The sequence below is a fragment of the Lissotriton vulgaris genome, chromosome 1_1 (genome assembly GCF_964263255.1).
Source record: "Lissotriton vulgaris chromosome 1_1, aLisVul1.2, whole genome shotgun sequence".
Classification (NCBI taxonomy): Eukaryota; Metazoa; Chordata; class Amphibia; order Caudata; family Salamandridae; genus Lissotriton; species Lissotriton vulgaris.
Genome location: NC_141685.1, coordinates 1886728209 through 1886742613, shown reverse-complemented (window position 1 = coordinate 1886742613; position 14405 = coordinate 1886728209). Strand labels below are relative to the sequence as shown.

At 48.9% G+C, this 14405-nt stretch overlaps 1 protein-coding gene across 16 annotated transcripts in view; it reads right to left on the bottom strand.

Annotated features, from left to right (window-relative positions):
* Positions 1-14405, bottom strand: part of NRCAM (neuronal cell adhesion molecule) — a 967670-nt gene that overhangs the window by 162032 nt on the left and 791233 nt on the right. The window lies entirely within an intron of this gene.

Genomic DNA, 14405 nt, shown 5'->3' with positions numbered 1-14405 from the left:
TAATGTACTTTCCCGGAAAATTTACAACTGTCTTGCAAGTAAAATATATTCCTTTTTCGAGAAAAAGGGCGTTTCTTCCTTCCATGACGGAACCGTTGAGTAAAAGAGATTCGGCCTGCTGTCTTAGTCGCCGATACGCCTGATTATCAGATTCTTATCGATCACTTTATGTTGCAGACATGAAGAACACAACTGCCCTTGACCATTTATCTTTACTGCGTTCCTACATATTATACCTTTTATCCGTCATGTAATTGGACTGCTTTATTTCACTTGCCTTTTACTGATTCGAAAACAGTGACTAAAAGTAAAAACTTTACCAATGTAAATACTACTACCGTGTTTTGTTTTAAAAACCTTTATTGTGAAAATGTCAGTATAAAAATACGGGCCTATAACCACGTGGGCCGGCCACGGAGCAAACTGAAATCGTATATGATGAGGAGACATTTACACTGTAGAGGAACGTAACGAGCGGGCCATTAGGTTGCAAGAACTAAGGTGTCTAACAGTTGCGGAATCGGTGGACATACATTTTGTAATTAAAATAGGACAGGGCCACTTACAATAACATTTTCTAGATATACATTTGCGGGCAAGGAGTTACGAGTCCCATTTATACCGGCGCCATTTTGGGCGAGGCCGGGCAGGTCCAAGATATAGTCAAAATGTCTCCACCAACCATCGGCCAGACCAGAACCCATTTCGGCCCTTTATGCTACAAGATGGTGTCTTCCATTCAGAAAATATTGTTGGCAGCATTTTGAAAGGAAACAGAAACAGCCGTTCTCCTAGTGAGTTTCACATTGTTACATTTAGGAAGAATGTTGAAGAGTAGTATGTGGAAAATCTGAAGCCATTTTTCTACAAACTCTCAATCAGACTTGGATGGAAAAAAAAAACCTGAAGAATGTACAAACTGAAAACCAATTTTTGTCTGTATAGCATCAACAGTAACGCTTGAGTCAGCTTTGTGTCAAGCCGCCATTTTCATTCAATCAATAGCGTCCCCCTGCACACATTCAGGGACCTGGTCGTGTCTTCAGATGAAACGGATTGTAGGAAAAGAAGCAGAAAGGAAAAGGCAAAAAGTTCCGCCGGACCTCGGGAGCCGGCCGCCTATGTCATGTGCGACCTTTGGCCACACAAGGGCAATAGTGAAGCTGCAGCAGATGCAAATAAGCTTCAGACAATCTTACAAGCACTGCTCAGAAATCTCAACTGAGGCACTCAACATCCAGGACTTGCCATTCGGATCTTGGCGCCTTGTGCTGGTTCCGACCTATTCACACATCGGTCCTGGATCTCGGCGCGTTCGACTCACTGTACCGCAACAGTGACCGCAATTCAGCTGGACAAGCCGCCATTTTCATTCACTCAATAGCGTCCCCCTACACACATTCAGGGACCTGGTCGTGTCTTCAGATGAAACGGATTGTAGGAAAAGAAGCAGAAAGGAAAAGGAAAAAAGTTCCGCTGGACACCACCTTGGGCAATAGTGAAGCTGCAAAAGGTGCAAATAAGCTTCAGACAGTCTTCAACTTACTCTGATTCTTATAATAAACTTCAGATAGTCTTACAAGCACTGCTCAGAACTCTCAACTGAGGCACTCAACATCCAGGACTTGCCATTCGGATCTTGGCGCCTTGTGCTGGTTCCGACCTATTCACACATCGGTCCACTACTGACATCACCTCATAAGCCAACGGGGCACCCCACGCCGACTTTCGGCGCAGCATTGTAGGATGGCCACACCAGTGCGGCAACTTGCTGGACACAACATCGGGGCCATCCAGATCTCGGCGCGTTCGACTCACTGTACCGCAACAGTGACCGCAACTCAGCTGGACACGCCGTCTTTCGGCGCAGCATTGTAGGATGGCCACACCAGTGCGGCAATTTGCTGGACACCACCTCGGTGCCATCCGGATCTCGGCGCGTTCGAGTCACTGTACCGCAACAGTGACCGCAATTCAGCTGGACACGCCGTCTTTCGGCGCAGCATTGTAGGATGGCCACACCAGTGCGGCAATTTGCTGGACACCACCTCGGTGCCATCCGGATCTCGGCGCGTTCGAGTCACTGTACCGCAACAGTGACCGCAACTCAGCTGGACACGCCGTCTTTCGGCGCAGCATTGTAGGATGGCCACACCAGTGCGGCAATTTGCTGGACACCACCTCGGTGCCATCCGGATCTCGGCGCGTTGTGCTGCCTTCGGCCTATTCGCACATCGGTCCGCTACTGACACCGCCTCACGTGCCAACGGATTTTCTACGCTTTTTGTAGCCCTATGCCGCATAACAGGTCATGTGACTTGTTTATAAAACTTTTCATTGGTTCATTTTACTTTTGGTTTCCTAAAGATGGAAGGCTTGGTCATATGACCTAAAAATAACACTTTTCATTGGTTTAGAACATTTTTTTTTCCCAAACGATGAAAGCCCCACCTTGTTTCTGGATCATTCAGACTGAAGCTGGCGTCAGCATGAGAGCACCACCATCTCGTGGCTCCGTCGTGGTCATTCCGCGAGCAATCATGGCAGCCGCTCCCCACCGGAAGCCTGCGGGAGTCGGGGGCCCCCAAGACTTTTGTAGAATCTTCACGGCTGAGGGGACGCTTTTCGAGAATGGAGCCCAAGCCCTAGCAGGCAAGCGTCCGAGTTCCAAGGTGTCCTAGGGCCATTTCAGTGGACCAGGCCCAAAACCGAGGAGCCGTCCGCCATTTTAAGAGCCATGTGGCAGCCGCCTATCGCTGCACTGCAAGAGTGGAAGCAACTCAACAACATGGTGAGCGAGACGCTGTAGCCGCAAAAGCGAGCGCAACTCAGCTAGATGGCCGCCACCTGGGGAGGCCCGTTCACGCCGCCTCCCCCACCCCCGGGCCGCCGCACGCCAATTTTCGGAGCAGCATTGTAGGATACCAAAACCAGTGCAGCAGTTTACTGGACATCACCTGGGTGCCTGTCGTACATGTTGTGTCAGCCATGTGACACTGGATACAGTCCCATCAACATCTCAACGCGTTCTGCTGCCTTGGGACTATTCGCACAACAGACCGCTACTGACGAGGCCTCCCCCCGCACCACCCGGGACGCCCCACGCTGTTTTTCTGTGCTGCATTGTAGGATCCCAAAACCAGTGCGGCACCCAGGCGACATCACCTGGGTGCCGTCCAGAACTCTGCACGTTGTGCTGCCTTGGGACTATTCGCACAAAAGACAGCTTCTAACCATTGTTGCTTTTTGTGTTGAAAAATGTTTAAATGTTTTTAGTTTTTGTTCCGTTCGTTATAGTTAATAGTTAATAAAGTTTTATAATCTTACTTTGTTGGAGTGTTATCTATTTTTTTTAAAACGGGTGAATGGGGCCTTGAATCGGGTTATTGTCATGTGTGGGCTTTGGAAGTGTGCTGCTGCAGGATCGGACATTTCAAACTCAAATGCACGTTCTTTTTCTTACCTTTCCGAAGCATGGAGCGCAATAGCAGGCAGAGAAAGGGTGATGCACGTGTTGAACACTACCTGACCTGGCAAGTTGCTGGCAGTGCCCCCCCCCCCCCGCCCGCTCCTGAAAGAGGACACACACACACCGCCGCCCCGAGTACTTCACAAATCTTTAAAAGACCATGCGCTTGTTCATGAGGCTTAAATGGTTTATCACCTCTTCTAGAACCCCTGCATCGACCCTCTGACGTTTCCTGGAAAAATTACCATGTAACACAATACCAAGCCCTGTCAGCTGAAACCCCCAAGGAATCGTGGGGCATATTATCAAGGGGGTTTATCTCCGCTTTTTTGGCTTTAAAAGCCAAGAAAGCGGAGATAAAAATATCTCCCTATTACCAAGCTGTCGCTAACACCAGTTAGTGACAGCTAAAAGGAGATAGCGACCATCTTGGGCCCCGCTTTGCATGTCAGTGATACTTATCACTAATGACATGCAAAGCGGGCGTGCCAAGATGTTAGCGACTGGAAACAGTCCCTAACATCGCTATCTCCTATTACCAACTTTTGGAGATATTCGCGCTAAGCGCGAATATCTCCAAAATCTAACACCTGCCCTGAGCAGTTCTTAGCCATGTTATCCAATGGGAGGTGGATAACATGGCTAAGAGCATTTGCTCGATAATACATGAATATCGCTGACTTTTCTGCGATAATAGCAAGGTTTATCTGCGATAAAAATCGCCGATGTGCGGCGATAATTTTTGTCTCTAAACAAGTTAGAGACAAAAATTATCGCTAGTTGTTCGTAATATGCCCCCGGGTTTTTGCTTGCAGAAATCGGGAGGCGGGAGACTAGCACTGAAATCAGTAGTCACACGCCTGAATCGGGAGGGTTGGCATGTCTGAATTCTCTACAGCTGGGGCCATAAACTACATCCGCAGGGGTAGGTGATAGCCTAGGTCCGGCCTGGACAATCGGACACAGAGGAAGAGGAGTGTCAGAGGGTGCGGTAGTGAATAGGGTGAAAGAGAGGTGTCGGGAGGGCACAGGGTGTGATTCTCAGAGAAGAGCAGCGCAGATGGGGGGAAGTATATGGCCCATGCATGAGAGAGAGAGCGGGGATGACCAGTGCGTGGGGGAGATGCTTGCGAGGGTGGGAAGCCATGCTGAGGATCGGCGGCGTGCAGAGAGTGGGCCTGGTCAAGGCATCTAAAATGGCTGCCGTGCACGACAAAATTGTGGCATTGGACAAAAAGGCAAGATGGCGCAGACAATGTTTTTCAATAAGGATTCATTTATAACAAAATATTTACTCGCAGTGACAAAATGGTGGTCAACACTTCCTGATTTCCATCGAATCGAACGTTAACAAACGTCACGCAGCAAAAAAAAAAAAAAAAAAAAAAAAAGCTCACGCACAGAGCAGTTTTTAACCATGTTATCCAATGGAAGGTGGATAACACGGCTAAGAGCATTTGCTGGATAATGCATGAATATCGCTGACTTTTCAACGATACTCATGCATTGTGGCCGATGTGCGGCGATAATTTTTGTCTCTAAACAATTAAAACGAAGCACAAAATGGCGAATTCCCGTTTCGCTACCAGTTTGCGGCCCAGTTCGCGGCCCGTGAAGCGCTTCTACCGTGAAAAATCATTTTTTTTTTCTTTTCCCCACGGGACCCTTTAATAACCCCAACAACATTCCTAGGGGGTCAAGAGGGGGATACCTTGCCCCCTTTCATTAAATTCCCCTTTCGTTTTTCACCTCTTCTTCTCTCTCGATCCTACCGAGAGACAAGATGGCGGCCGCTCCGGACTGTCACGCAGCAAAAAAAAAAAAGCTCACGCACAGCCGCTGGAAGAGATGTATCAACATATATCAGCCTCCTCAGCCACCCTCAGGAAACATAGGGGATTAGGATAAGTCTCCCGCACCCCCTTATACCTAATAATTTAATTAACGAAGCACAAAATGGCGAATTCCCGTTTCGCTACCAGTTTGCGGCCCAGTTCGCGGCCCGTGAAGCGCTTCTACCGTGAAAAATCATTTTTTTTTTCTTTTCCCCACGGGACCCTTTAATAACCCCAACAACATTCCTAGGGGGTCAAGAGGGGGATACCTTGCCCCCTTTCATTAAATTCCCCTTTCGTTTTTCACCTCTTCTTCTCTCTCGATCCTACCGAGAGACAAGATGGCGGCCGCTCCGGACTGTTTAGAATGTTGACAGACACCGGAGAGCCAATCAGCTTTCTGCGCGCAAAGTTCCGTTTCGCGAAAAGTAAGCGGACCGGATCGCTGCCCAGAGCGCTGTTACAGATATATATCTTGTTTTGAACGTTAATTTCTCAAAATCCACTGAAGCACATATATTGAGACCTAGCAAAGGCACATCGGGCTAACAGTCCCTACAATTTTGCCAAGTTTCGTGCAAATCCATTCAGCCGTTCGAGCTAAAAGTGAGTCCAACCGCCCTATGGAAAACTCAATGTAAAAAACGCGTTTTGGGACCCCCCTTTTTTCTCAGCCCCCCCTTGACGAAACCCCACCAAATTTCCAGGGGCTGCTCAGAAACAAAATGTGCCATTTTCCTGAAAATTTCAGCCGATTCCGTCCACAAACGCCAAAGTTATTAGGCATAGAATTTTCAGAAATCCCATAGGGAAAAAATCCTAACTATATATACCTACTGGCGAACGCCAGTAGGTAATATATATATATATATATATATATATATATATATATATATATATATATTTGTCCCAAAGCCCCAGGGGTTTTGAAGGTGCACTCCACAGTGCTTGCAAAGCAGTGAGGCTTAATAACACAGAGAGCCAGCGTTTTCAGGCGAGGTTAAAAGTTCTTGTCCAACGCGTTTCAAGGCGACAGCCTCTTCCTCATGGACAGCTAGAAGATCTGCACAGATGGCTCCAATCGCTTTTTAAGGTGCATGCTAAGACCCGCAGTGGATCGTGGTTAGTGCTTTGGTATAGTACAGTGCATGCTGGGATCAGCAGGAAATGGTTACCATAGTAGGTTCTATGTAGTCTTTTACCTAAACCGATTTTTTCGCACTCCAGTGTGCCCCCATCTGTTATGCTGGCTAATTATCTCACAATTACTGTGATGGTTGTGGTGGCGGCATAATTCCTGTCCCGCGCAGCCTTCTCTTACATTGACGGAAATGGTGCAGCCTTCCACAGCCAGGCATGCCAAAGCCCCAGGGGATTTGAAGGCGCACTCGACAGTGCTTGCAAAGCCATGAGGCTTATTAACGCAGAGAGCCAACGTTTTCAGGCTAGGTTAAAAGTTCTTGTCTAACGCATTTCAAGGCGACAGCCTCTTCCTCATGGACAGCTAGCTCCAATCGCTTTTTAAGGTGCATTTTAAGACCCGCAGTGGATCATGGTTAGTGCTTTGGTATAGTACAGTGCATGCTGGGATCAGAAGGAAATGGTTACCTTAGTAGGTTCTGTGTAGACTTTTACATTTTTTTTGTTTGTTTTTTAAATCTTTATTTTTCAGGTTTATACATTCATGGTCAAAATGTAAAACACACAGCGGTACACAGTGCAGGCGCATACATAAACAAATGCAATGCAGTATAAATTTTATGTTACAACCCATGGCAACAATAGACAATGGAATGGGGGACAAGTTAAGTCATAACACCAATTAACCCAAAAGGCCCTCACAGCATCCAGAATGGTCCACCCTCCCCATCAGACCCCGCCTCAAACAGAATTGATATACTAGTGTTGCACAGAAGAACAATAGGAACATGGGGGCTCACTGCTACTCATGCTCCTAGCCGACCCCTTCAGGAACAATACCATTAACAATCAGAGTGTCTGCCTCATTGCGTTTGTTAGTGATGTATGCTTTGTACGGTCCCCAAATATCCACCGGACGTGAGGAGCTGGGCAATAATGTTGCGTATTCCTCGCAATGTATATTGCAAAACGCTAAACTGCAAAGCCATGACTGCAGGGAAGGGACTCTTCTGCTACCCCATAATAATGCCACCTCTCGTTTGGCCAACAGAAAACAAAGTGCAGCCAATTTTCCGACCTTCTTGGGGAAATTAACCATATAACCCAACAGTGCAATCTCAGGAGTGGGGATCAATGTCATGGAGATTATGTCCCCAGGCGTGGCGTGCACCTGAACCCAGTATCGCTGTATCTTTGGACAAGTCCAGGAGAGATGTGCAAAGTCAGCAAATGGGGCTGAACATTTCTGGTATTGGTGGGGTCTCGCGGGGTTTATCTTGTGGGACCATATTGGGGTGTGGTACATTCTACGGAGAAACTTGAAGTGGAGCAGCTTATGCCTACTATTCAAGGACACCTCCCTCGTTACCCTGCAGTACTGTTCCCATTGGTCATCTGTGATAGGCCTACCCAACTCAATCTCTCATGCTGTGCGAATTTTAGCGTCAGAGAATGGCCGGGGCATAACACTTTGGGCCATATTATCAAGAATGGGCGATACATTATCGCTGCTTTTATCGGCAGGAAATTTCCCTAAAGCGGCGATAAAGGGCTTGATAATATGCCCCTGTGAATTCCCATAGAAGCCCAGGTTAACACCAGAACCTGGGTTTCTATGGGAATTCACAAGGACATATTATCAAGCCCATTATCGCCACTTTAGCGTCAGTTTCCTGCCGATAAAAGCGGCGATAATGTGTCCCCCTTTCTTGATCATATGGCCCATTGCTTGTACAATTTGGAGATCAGATGCGTGCCCGTTGGACACTCTATAATTAAGGCCAATGGTGGGGCCGGTTCAGGAGCAACCGGAAAAGAAGGGAAGGTGGCACGCAACATGAAATACATACGTTTCATTACATAAGTATCCATAAAGGAGCATTCACTAAACCGAGCTTCCTCTGAAACCGAGAAAACATGATCGTCTGGGAACAGGTCACCAATCGTGTGGATCTGAAATTTCTCTAATGTGCGCTGAGCGAGAACCTCGCCCGTTATGGGGAACTGTGAAGGGTTTGGTAGAGGCAACGCCGGGGAGTACAACTGGGCTAGGCCCAACAGCCTACGCAGCTTGTCCCATGCCCAGAAAGTGGTAGATACAGTCTGAATGTCCCGAGGGTCTCTTGGGATATCTTTGGGTAAAATGTCGGACAATTTCTGCGGGAGTACTAAATCGGCTTCCGGCTTCAAATAGGGGACACGTGCGTCTGGGTGATACCAGGCATAAGAATAGCAACATTGTGCGGCCAAGTAATATAAATAAATGTCCGGAACCCCAAAGCCTCCTCACTAATACGGCAGGGTCCAGGTCTGCCAGTTCACACGCGGCCTCTTGTCTCCCCAACTAGTCGTAAAAGGAGTTGTCGCAGCTGTAGAAAAAAGGCCTGGGTAAGAGGAATGGGGATATTGTTAAAGAAGTACAGAAACCGTGGGAGGATTACCATTTTAATAATGGCCACTCTACCAGCCTTCGACAAAGGCAGCCACAACCATTTCTCAACCTGCGATTCTAGTGAACTGATTGCCCGGCCATAGTTTAACCTGATAATAGTTGCAGTGTCTAGATGTATATAAACTCTGAGATACTTGATTGCATCTTGGCACCACTCAAGCGGGAATTCGCATTCATGCTGGCAGTCAACGGGAAAATAACAGATTTGTGCCAATTAACACTGAGACCAGAGAAACTACCAAATTGAATAATTTCCCAGATAATGGGGTTCGAGGTTAAGCTGGGGTAATCTGACGCATAAGATTGTATCATCGGCATGCAGGGACACCAAAAGAGGGCCCGTATGAAACTGTAAGCTTCGATGCAAGTGGTTCTCTGGAAAATGCAGGACTAGTGGGTCCATTGCCAAAATGAACAGTAATAGGGACAGGGGGCAGCCCTGCTGCGTGCCGCGAGATAGACGAAAAGGCTCGGAGATAGTACCATTCAGGCATAATCAAGCTGTGGGTTCGGTGTACAATAGAGCAACCGTAGAGACAAAACACTCGGGCATACCCATACGACGCATTACAGACAGAAAAAAGGGCCACTCAAGGGAATCGAACGCCTTCTCTGAGTCAAAGAGCACCGCAACGGCCGGTGTTTTAGGATCAATTCTATGCAACACCGTAAATAAGGTCCGCAAGTTGAGTGAGGTGTATCTGCGGGGGACGAAACCAGACTGGGCTGGCAAAATGATGGATTCCATTAATAAAGACAACCGGATTGCGATCACTTTCGCCAGTATCTTAAAATCAAGATTTAGCATGGAAAACGGCCTGTATGAGCCACAGATCCTTGGGTCCTTACCCGGTTTTGGGAGAAGGATGATGACTGCTTCTCTGAAAGTTGGAGGAAGGATACCCACTTCTAGCGCTTCAGCATACACCTCTATCAATCCTGGAACCAATATATCTTTATAGGTTTTGTAAAAATCTGCAGGGAACCAGTCGAGACCGGGCGCTGAGGAGCCCCGCAACGCATCAATTGCTTCAATAACGTTCTCCTGGGATATGGGGATGGCTAGGAAATCTTGCATATGCTGCTCCAGGAATACCAGCGCGATTTCCGTGAGGTACTCCTCATGTTCACGAAGGTCCCCGGTGACTTTGGAGATGTATAAAGTTTTAAAATAGGAAAGGAACATGTCGCATATGTCCGGGGTGGAGTGTAACATCCTGTTATGCGGGCCCATGAGTTCAGTGACGTAGGCTTTGTCATGTGGGAGGCGGAGTGTGTGCGCTAGAATCTTACCAGGCCGTTCACCCTCTCCGTATCGCCTTGCAACATGCTGTTTGTTAAGATATACCCAATTCTCGCTCAGCAGCCTCCCGAAACTCCAGCATCCTAGCTAAGCGATGAGTCTCCCTAGTCCCCGACTCATTCTCTAACAGTTCCCGATCTAGAGCAGCAATTTCTGTCTCAATGTGGCTTAGAGTGGAAAGTAGAGATTTCAGGACCCCTGCATTTTTGGCTATACAGACACCTCTGATATAGGCCTTAGATCCCCCCCAAAGCCCAGCCCAGGTGTCCAACGACCCGGTGTTAATATCAAAGTACTCCTCAATAGCCTCCCTTACTCCTTAAAGAAACACCTGATCTTGGACAGCCCTCCCAGAAAAACGCCACAGCCTCTCGTAGCCCCCAGGACTGGGAATGTTGAGCCTAAGCACGACCGGAGAGTGGTCTGAAAACGTGCGTGGTAATGTATCCAACCCGCCGAACCATCCAGCGGCCCCAGGGGAAACCAACCAATAGTCTATTCTAGTCCAGGTGTTGTGAAATCCTGAATAAAGTGTGTAAGCTGCGAGGTGAGGGTGATGTTTGCATTTGATATCTATCAAATAGAAATGCCTACAGACGTCCTGAAGCGCACTGCATGAGTGGAGGTTAGAATCAGGTGAGGAGGAGGTGCTATCCCTAGCAGGATCTAGTAATAAATGAAAATCTCCCCCCGTTATCAATAAGCAAGGGTCCAAAGCCAGTAAGCGCACTTGTAACTCATGATAGAAGTCAGGCAAATCTAAGTTAGGACCATAAACACAGACCAGCGCAACATTATGTCCCATCAACGAGCCAGCCATAATCAACGTACGGCCCTCCCCGTCCATCACCACCTTGTGCAGAGATAAAGGAACTCTTTTATGTATAAATATTGCCACCCCTCTTGCATAGCTACTATAGTTGGAAAAATATCTATGGGAACCCCAGCTCGCCACAATAGGAGGCGCATCAGATTTGGACAAGTGGGTCTCCTGCATGTAGACTATGCCAATGTTATGCCTTGCAATGTAATTAAGGACCTGCCCTCGCTTCCAGGACGTCAGAGAAAGCACGGAAGGACCGAGCTGCCAGCCTAACTGTGGCATTGGAAAGCCATTACTTCATACAGCACCTCAAATCAAACCAGCACCATGCACCAGTAACCTGTGTAATGTTAGCTAAAGATCCATGAAGAACCAGCAAACGTCCCCCCCTGCCCACCACCCAGCCTCACTCCAATCCCTGCAAGGCAGAAGCCAGCCCTATCAACCAATTGGGGGTGCAATATGAACAAACGTATCAATGCTGAAAGCATCTTTATGCACCATAAACTTGGCATATTGAGCAAAAAATCCTTGGTTTTCACCATGAGGCGCAGCAAAGCCACGCCGTCCGGCCATTACTGAAAATGGTAGTGACGGAGAAAAGTACAGATATAATGCTAACACAGCAGAACCTAAATGATAAGTGCAAAAACGAATCAACCAGTCCCAAGATTAGAGAAGAGCTCAATGCTGGCCTCCGACCCACTTTGAGGAGGGGAAGTAGCACGTGGAGTGGCCGCTGCTCCGTTGTTGTTCTTTTTATAGTCTTGATAAAACTCCTGTGCCTCAGACGAGGTCTCAAAGATGCGGAATCTCCTGTCCACATCTACCTTCAGCCTGGCTGGGTAGAGCATACCATATCGAAGACCCAGATTCTTCAAGGTGGCCTTCACTCCATTGAATTTGCGTCCAGCATCTTGTACCATGATTGTGAAGTCAATGAAAAATGATAGTTTTCTCCCCTGCGACTGGACCACCCCCCGTTCATGAGCAGAGATGAGAGCCGCATCCCTGTCCTTGAGGTTCATGAGTCTGGCAATATTGGGTCTTGGAGGCTGACCTGGTTTAGGGCGGGGGTCCAATGACCTATTTGCATGCTCCACCATGAACCCCTACGTCAAGACCACCCTACCAAATAAATCCGTTAATAGTTGCTCCACAAAGACGTCCATGCGACCAGTGGTGTCAGTTTCCGGCACGCCAATAATTCAGACGTTGTTTCGTCGACTGCGGGCCTCTAAAACCACATTCTTTATCGCCACTTCCTTCAGAATTCTTTTAATCCTCTCAAGTCGTTTCTGCAATTTCGTCGCTCCGTCCTCAACATCTGAGATCCTCTCCTCCACAACATCCAACTGCTGGTCATGCGCCTGGACCTTTGCACCCATATCAGCCAATTTCTTATCTATCGTATCAAATCTACCGTCCAGCGCCCTGAAACCAGCTGTCATCTCCTTAAGCATAGCCGCTGCAAGGGAGGCAGGGTCTTCTGCATCGTCTGAGCCCTGTGCCCCATCCGCCATGTCTGAAGCGTCGTCTAAAGTGGCGCCACAGACTTTATCAAATTGCAGCGTACACAGCCTTTCTTCCTAGGCTTCAGGGAGGTCGACTGTGTCCCCAGATGCAAACGGAGCAAAGTGGAGATGAACAAGCAGGTAGGCCACAGAAGTGTAGATATCCTGTACGACACACCCCAAGAGACGAGCCTCACAGTGCAGCTCTGTAGTGTAGGAGATCTGTGCGCCAGAACAACAGGGCGCGTGTAGCAATACTGGTCCCGCAGTAGATCGGTGGTAATGCCCTCATTAGTGAGAATCAATTCTAACAGTTATGAAGCAGATCCAGCCGGGCCGCCCACCAAGAGATGGGTGTGGGGGATAGCATGTGTTGCTCGTTCAGCAAGTGTCACAGGTGGTGAATATGGAATGATCACAGAGGCCCCCAGCAAGCAGCGGAATCAGTGCGTGAACATTAGGCCCCCTCTCGGTGCGGTAGTAGCAGCGTCACAGCCCTTGATGGTATCGCCCCTTTCACAGCCGCCGGTATATGCGTGATGTCTGGGTGGGTGGTGACCGGCCTAGCACGGAACCGTGACTGGCTTTTTTGGAAGCAGCAGCGGCCCGTCCGCGGCCTCCACACACTCCGGGTCCATACATTGAAGAGGGGAGGGAGCCAGCACACTCGATGGTGCCCAGCGCCTTCGCGGCCCTGCGATGAAAATCGAGGCACCCTCTCTAACCCGCCTCCCCCCCTGCTGGACACACGCATGCCAAGGCCCGGCGCAGCAGCACCCATGAGGCCCCTAAAGCCCCACGACCGCCGTGCTCACAGCAGGACCCAGCATGCAGCCCCAGCAGGGGGGGACGGGGGGAGGGCAACCAAGCAAGCAGGAGGGGGAGGCCGATCTCAGCACCGGACGCCCACCAGGGCCTCAGCTCACCGCACAGATCCAGCGCTGCTCACCTCCCGGCAGTCTCGCAGACAGGAAGGCCGTTAGGCCCGCGCTCAGGTCTCAGCAGCGCAGGGTCGGGGAAAAGCTGCACCGGTCCATGTATTGGGCCGTCCCGGGCGTCAAACTGCTCCGCATCACCTCCCGGGCAGGATGGAAAGGCGTCCGCTGACTCAAATCTAACCTACATCAAGGAATGCGGGCTAAAACAGTGCCCAGCCGGCGGAGCTTCAAGCACGGGCGGCCATCTTGGTCACCTGCGTGGCCACATCCCCCTGTAGTCTTTTACTTTGACCGAAACGATGCAGCCTTACACAGAACCTGCTAAGGTAACCGTTTCATTTTGTGGTCAACTGATATGTGAAACTATGAGTATGTTTACCATGTCCATGGGATTGTCAATTGCACTTGCACTTTAAAAAGGCCAAATGAAATGCTAACGATTTGTCATGTGATCAAGGACGGGATCGCCCAAAACGCGTAACGGCAGAACTGGCAGGAAAATAAAATAAATTTGCACAGATTCCTGGGTCCACGCTTGTTTTTCCTGGATGGAAGTGGAAGCTGAGAGCGAGTTGAGGAATTGCAGGATCGCCTCTCTGATCAGGCAAAGCGAACGGCTATTGTCCATGACAATTCGTGACTGCACGAAGGAGTAGGATGTATGAAACCCCTCTCCATGGCCCGGTTTGAACTGTTATTTGAGGAAGAGCGTAAAGGGACCCAAGGAGGTTCGTACTTTGATTCATGAAGTTTTTTTGAAATACAAACACCCTCCTTTGCATGGCATAACAGCGCTCATTGAGCAAAGGATTTTTGTGCCCCACACAGTAATCACCGCAACACGGGATGCTGAGAGCTGTAGTCCTGGACATTGGCAAGCAGCTGATATCGTTTTGGGTGGAGCCTGCTGACCTCCTACTACTGGGAGGGC